The following is a 7,357-nucleotide window of genomic DNA, read 5'->3' on the forward strand; positions in this document are numbered from 1 at the left end:
TAGTTCTGCTCTAGAATTTGAATCTAGAGCAGAGTGACAGGGTTTATTCTCACTGAATTTTCCCTATAGTTCCTATTTCTAACTTCGATTTCTCATCATTTATGCATCCAGTTCTTTAACTTCCCTGAGGTTATTGTTCAAAACCCTCACCTTATGTAGGTTACCTTGAGTTAGGTTTTGGTGCTATGTAGAATATCTGTTGTTTCCTGTCCCAGACCTATTCTTCTACCCTTCTGTACCCTGCTTTCTGTACATGAGACTGACATGAATGAACTATATCAGCAGGAGCTCTTCCCCTCTAGTTTACATTTGGGAGAGTTCCTAAAGGAGATCAGAGAAAGGAAAAAGTGAGAACATTATCACTTGGTCCCTTCCTTGTGAAGTCAACCTTGGACTAAGGTTGACTTCTGACTGTAAGGAATGAAAAATTGCTAATTAAACACACAACACTGCCGTGTTTCTTAGGCTAAATATGGGGCTTGGTGGAGGAGTGAGAACCTGAGAAGTTAAATGGTATCATACATGAACAAGACTGGGAAATTTTTTACTTCTGAATTCCCCTGCACCTCTTTTGAATGAAAAGAATGCCTGCTCCTGCTCATTCCTATCTAAGGAAAGTAGTCCTACTATGCTTAAAGCTTCTCCAAGGACTGGAGTTGAAACAGTGCTTCAGTTAGTTACTCCAGAGGTTGATGTCTGTCTCCCTCAGAATCCACACCCATCACACTGAAGAGAGTTAGACCCTGACTTTGCCTATGACTGCTAAAGAAATAAAAGCCTATATATTGCAAAAGTAAATGACCTTATAAAATGAGTTTGGAAGTATTCTCTTTTCTTATAAATGTTTAGAAAAAGTTAAGAAGGTTGGCGTTAAGTCATTTTTAAATGTTTGGTAGAATTTACCAGTGACACTATCTGGTTCTGAGTTTTTCTTTGTTTGGGAGGTTTTTGAATATTGAGTCAATCTCATTTGTTATTGGTCCATTTCTATTTCTTCATAATTAAGTTTTGGTAGGTTGTGTGTTTCTAGGAATTAATACACTTCTGGTTTATCCAATTTGTTGGTATATAATTGTTCATAGCAATGCCAGCATTATACTAATATCAAAGCCAGACAAAGATACCACAAGAAAACTACAGACCAAAATCCCTGATGAACATAGATTCAGAAATCCTCAACAAAAGTCTAGCAAAACCAATTCAACAATACATTAAAAAGATCATACATGATGACCAAGTGGGATTTAATACTGAGTTGCAAGTAGGTTCAAGATACGCAAACTAGGGTTGCCAGGGAGGTGTTGGGTGAGTTCGTTGGGCCAGATGGGCAGCAACAGCAGCTACAGGTACCCTGTGATGAGCCAGGCAACGCCGATGCTTTCCAGGGCCTATTGTCAGGCATGGTCCAGATGAGAGAGCTAGTGGCTGAACTCTTGGGTCTCCAGACACAGCGGGAAGCATAGGACCAGGTGGTGGCGGCTCCAAACGAGGCCTTGGATGGTGATGATGAAGATGATGCAGAAGATGAAAATAACATTGATAACAGAACTAATTCAGATGGACCATCTGCAAAATGGCCAAAACCACCATCTTAACAATAGCTTTCATGAAATTTAAAAGACTACTTGCCATGTTCGTTTCGACAGCATGTATACTAAAATTGGAATGAAACAGAGAAGATTAGCATGGTCACTGTGCACAAAAATCATGAAGCGTTAAAAAAAAAAAGACGGTAACCATGTCTTAGTTATCACACACTGACATTTAAGGAAGACTTCTACTCTAATTTGTTTTGTTTTCCTGGGACAATCTTGTCAGAGAAAAGCAAAGCTTTATTCTGTGTCCAGGCAAGAAAGATAAAATAAATGTTTAGAAATGAATCTATTTTTTTGAATAAGAAATTTCAGACCATGGACATAATAGAGAACACTTGATAACGTATAAAGTCCTCTAAGTTGGCAACTGAATTTTTATCATCTTCTACTTTTAAAATAATCATTGAATTAAAAAAAAGATATGCAATTCAATTATTGTGATGCACCACATTAACAGAATGAAAGAAAATATGGAGTAAAGGATGAAATTTCATGATTATCTACATAGATCTAGAAAAGCATTTTATAAAATTCAACATAGTTTCATGACAACAACTATCAACAAATTAGGTACAGACAGAATTTGCCTTTACATAAAAAAGTCCATATATGAAAATACCACAATTAACATCATATGCAATATTAAAAATATTTTTAAAAATTTCCTGTAATATCAGGAAGAAGGAAAGGATGCTTATTTCAGCCACTATTATTTAAAATAGTACTGGAAGTCCTACCCATAAATATCAAGTAAGGAAAAGTAATAATCATTAATATCAAAAAGAAAGAAGTAAAATTACATGTTTGTAGATGACATTATTTTATATATAGAAAACCCTAAAGACTTCACAAAAATAAAAACTGTTAGAATTCAGTAAATTTGCAAGATACAAAATTCACACGAGAAAATAATCTCTTGTATTTTAAACATTAACAATGAACTATTCAAAAAGAAAATTAGGAAGACAATCCCAAAGAAATAAAACACTTAGGAATAAACTTAACCAAGAAAGTGAAAAGTGTATACATTGAAAATGATAAAACATTGATGAAAAAAATTAAAGAGGACCCAAACAAATGGAAAACTATTCTATGTTCATTGATTGAAAGACATAATGTTGTTAAAATGCCCATATTACCCAAAGTGATACACAGATTTAATGCAATCTCAATCAAAATTTCAATGACATATTTTACAGAAATAGATAATCTTAAAATTCATATGAAAATACAAGGGATCCCAATTATCCAAAGAAATCTTGAGAAAAAAGAACAAAATTGGGGGCATAAACACAGATATATAAACCAGTGAAACAGAATAGAGAACCTAGAAATAAACCCATGCACATATACTCAACCAATCTTCAACAAGGTTGTCAAGAAAACATAATGGGGAAGGGGTTGTCTCTTCAACAAATGATGCTGGGGAAACTGCATATCCACATAGAAAAGAATGAAATTGTACCCTTCTCTTACATCATACACAAAAATCAATTCAAAATGGATTAAAGACCTAAACATAAAAACTGAAACAAAAATTCTTAGAATAAAACATAAGGGAAAATCTTCATGACATCTGTCTAGGAAATAATTTCTTGGATACGACACCAAAAACACAAACACGAAAGCAAAAATAGACAAGTGGGACTACATCAAACTAAAGTGCTTCTGCGCAGCAAAGGGAATAATTGACAGAGTGAAAATTAGAATGGAAGAAAATATTTAAAACACATCTGATGAGGGGTTAATATCAAAACCATATAAGGAACTCCTGCAACTCAATAGTTACAAAACAAATACTCTGATTAAAAGATGGAAAAAATACTGAGCAGACATTTCTCTAACAAAGTTACAATATTCCCTCACTTATTGTGGGTATTATGTTCTAGACCCCCCCGCAAAGTAGGAACCTTACATTTATTCTACACTCTTAAACCGATGTAACTTTTACAACATACATATACAGTACCACAAAATCCCATGGTATAGTAAAAAATCCACGATAAATAATTAAATATAATATTTTTAAAAATCCCGTGATACAGTGAGGCCACGATAAGTGAACTGTGATATAGAGAGGGACTACTGTATACAAATGGCCAACAAGTACATGAAAAGATGCTTATCTAATCATCAGGGAAATGCAAATCAAAACCACAATGATATATCACCTCATGCTTAGGATATTAGTATGTTAAAATAATAGTCAGTTTTTAAAAAGATTTATTTATTTATTTTTAGATAGAGGGAAAGGGACAGAGAAAGAGAGGGAGAAACACATTGATGTGTGAGAGAAACATTGATCAGTTGCCTCTCACATGCACCCCAACTGGGACCGGGACTGCAACACAGGTATGTGCCCTGACCAGTAATTGAACCCGCAACCCTTTGCCTTGTGAGACAACACTCAACCAACTGAGCCATGCCAGTCAGGGAGTAAAATAGCCATTCTTTTTAAAAAGACAAGTTTTGGCAAAGAGGTAGAGAAATTGGAACACTTGTACACTGTTGGCAGGAATGTAAAATGGTGCAGCCACTATGAAAAACAGTATGGAGATTCCTCAACAAATTAAGGATAGAACTGCCGTATGATCCAGCAACCCCATTTCTAAGTATATATTAAAATGAAGATCTTAAAGAGTTATCTACGCTTCCATGTTCTTTGCAAAATTATTCACAATAGCCAAGATATGGAAACAATTTAAATGTCCATTGATGGGTAAATGGATAAAGAAAATGTGGTATATACATAGAATGCAATATTATTGAGCCTTAAAAAAGAAGGCAGTCCTGCCATATGTGACAGCATGGATGAACATGAAAGACATTACACTAAGTGAAATAAACTAGTCACGGAAGGGCAGATGCTGCATAATTCCACTTATGTGAGGTATCTAAAACAGCCAAATTCATAGAAATAGAAAATTGAATGGTGGTTTCTAGAGGCTGAGAAAAGGGGGAAATGGGAAGTAGCTACTAATCAATGGATGTAAAATTTCAGCTGTACAAAACATGTAAGTTCTAAATATCTGCTGTACAGCATTGTGCTTATAGTTAACAATACTATGCTGTGCATTTCAAATTTTGCTAAGAGAGTAGTTCATAAGTGTTCATATCACAAGAAGAAAGAAAGAAATTTTACTTACAAACAATTAAATATATTTTATTATCTGGCAAAAATAGCTGTAGAGGATATTATCGGAACAAGAGGCAAATTTAAAATACAGATAGTGAATTATATAACAGCATTGTATCAAAATTAGATTTCTTGATTTTGATAATTTTATAATGCCTACATAAAAGAATGTTTCTGTCATTGGAAAATATACATTAAAGTGTTTTGGAGTAATAGCACATGATGTTTATAATTTTCTCTCAATAGTGAATGATTCAGAAAACATGTGTATGAGAATATGTTCATGTAGTGAAAGAGAAACACAAATGATAAATAAGGCAAAAGGTTAATGCTTATTGAATCTGGGCAAAGGGTATACTGGAGTTTTTTATACCATTCATGCGATCTTAATGTATTTTTGAAGTTATATCAAAATACCAAGCTAAATAAAAAAATATATACTCCTAAAAAAGAGGAAATGGCCTTGCCATTCTGTATTATTATGAGACTGGAAAGTAAGCAGGGCAAGTAAGTAAAGAGTACATTCTCGGATGCTTGAGCAAGACTGATGGAATGTTGTATAATCAGAGAAGGCTGAATTCATTGAACAGAGTGTATTTATTTGGGATTCAGAATATAATGTTTTGGCTTAACACTTGGTAGTGGCATAAATAGTTTGCTGAATTGGCTGATCTAAACCTGTACCCAAAGGCGGCTTACGTTAATAACGTTAATATGCTAGCACTCCTCACTCCTGCATTCTGAAGAGGTAGAAGTCTGACACGGGAGGAAATGGGGACTTGGAATGGATTTCTTATGTGCAGCCTGCCCAGCCACTCCTGGTCATGCACTCTTGGGGGAACATGCAGAGCACTCTCTTTACTGAAGGGTTAGGAAATCATCTATAAGGACACACCACCATCCTAAAGACCTCTGAACTTCCGGTTCTCAGTGAGCTGGGTATATAATATACAGACATTTCCGTGGAATTGGGTTTTGCTTTCAATAAGAATAATGTCATTTGGATTTGTGGAGAACAGGTGGTGATGCAATCACTACAATAAAATCATACTTAAAATGGTAATTAGAGGATTTTGACCTATAGGAATTTCTGGCAGTGACTCCTTAGAGATGAAATAGGTGGGCAGCCTAGTAAATAAAATACTTCTTGAAATACATAGGCAAAAAAGTTTAGGCCGGCCTGAAAGAAAACAAACTTGAATGATCTGAAGTGGGATTTCTCCATTGCCTAGGTCAGGGCACAGCCCCAGCATTCCTTGAGTTCAGGGAGGTAAGGTCCCTTTGAAGGACAACTGTGTAACAAATGTTCAAGTCTTCTCCAAATGTTCTGAGGCCATTTACCAGGGTAGTTGTGCATGGAGGATAATGGAATTCCATTCTTCGAAGGTTTATTGGGTGCTGGCTCTGAACTTAAGATGATCCTCAGAAACCCAAAAATGACACAGTAGTTCACAAGTAATAGCAGAAGCTTGTGGACCTCAGATTATATGGTGTCCTGGACATCTTCTATCTAAAGGTATGTCCAATGAGCACATGAACCCACACTCAGGTTGCTTTTCCAGTTATAAAACATATGGTATTCTTAGTAATTAGAAAAACATTCATATTGGTTTCCCAACTTATGGACTGAGGAGAAAAAAGCACAAGCCCAGCTTATGTTTATCTGTACGTTGGTACCAGCAAGAAGAGTTTGGTTGCCACACTACAGTTTCATTCACTGGTGAACAAAGACATTGGTGAACAGAAATTTTCCATGTGAGCAAACCTTTGTATAGAACATCTGGTTGTCTATTTTGTGTGGAAAGAGGGACAGCCTAAGGTATGGACTTACAGTGACTCATGTACAGTAGCTAAAGGGCTGGAAGTAACAAAGTTGAAAAAGAGGTGATAAGGAGTCTTAGAAGTGTATGAATGGATTTCTCAGAATAGGTAGTGCATGTGAAGATGCTCATGCTCCGCAAAATGCCCTTCAGAGGCTATCCACTGCAGAGATGAACAAGATGTTCTCTCCCCTGGATACTAGTCCCCTTTCCCCAGCTGCCTACTGCTATTCAAATGAGTGCAAATACAAATTATTCAATACCTAGGGTGGCAGGAATGAAACATATACATGTGTTCAAACCTGTAGCCTCCCCCTCAATTGATGGTTGCCATTCAGATTGCTCACCAACAACACAGACCAGCACTGAACTCCTGGTAGGCCACCATTTGCCACGGAGGACCTTACCTGGGGCATGGTAGTTATGTTTGACCACTCTCTATATAGGGAGGGTATAATTTTGTCCTTATATGAGTAGATTCATGTTTCAGGAATGCTCAGCTCAGCATTCATGTATCTGAGGAATGTTTATTCATTGCCATGATATACCACATGACACCACCTCTGGGCAGCAGACACATTTTTCATCAGACATACATCCTCGGTCTCAGCGTGTATTTCACTGCTGGAAAACACTTGGTTTAATGAAGTAGTGGGATAGCCTGCTGAAAGTTAGTTATGTTTCTAGCTGGGGAAGACCTTGTGAGATTGAGGTATTGTATGGTAAGCTGTGGTATACTCCACAGCCAACCATCTCTCTTAACTAGTTTCTCATACATTATTTTCTCTGTTAGCCAGGATACATGG

At 36.2% G+C, this 7,357-nt stretch overlaps 2 pseudogenes; both read left to right on the forward strand.

Annotated features, from left to right (window-relative positions):
• Positions 1-1,595, forward strand: part of LOC150008800 (EKC/KEOPS complex subunit GON7 pseudogene) — a 152,053-nt pseudogene extending 150,458 nt beyond the window's left edge.
• A 35-nt stretch (positions 1,596-1,630) lies between these two features.
• On the forward strand, positions 1,631-1,727 carry LOC150008802 (U6 spliceosomal RNA; annotated as a pseudogene).
• The last annotated feature ends 5,630 nt before the right edge of the window (positions 1,728-7,357 follow it).

Source organism: Furipterus horrens, unplaced genomic scaffold, assembly GCF_987537825.1.
Source record: "Furipterus horrens unplaced genomic scaffold, mFurHor1.1.pri manual_scaffold_5, whole genome shotgun sequence".
Classification (NCBI taxonomy): domain Eukaryota; kingdom Metazoa; phylum Chordata; class Mammalia; order Chiroptera; family Furipteridae; genus Furipterus; species Furipterus horrens.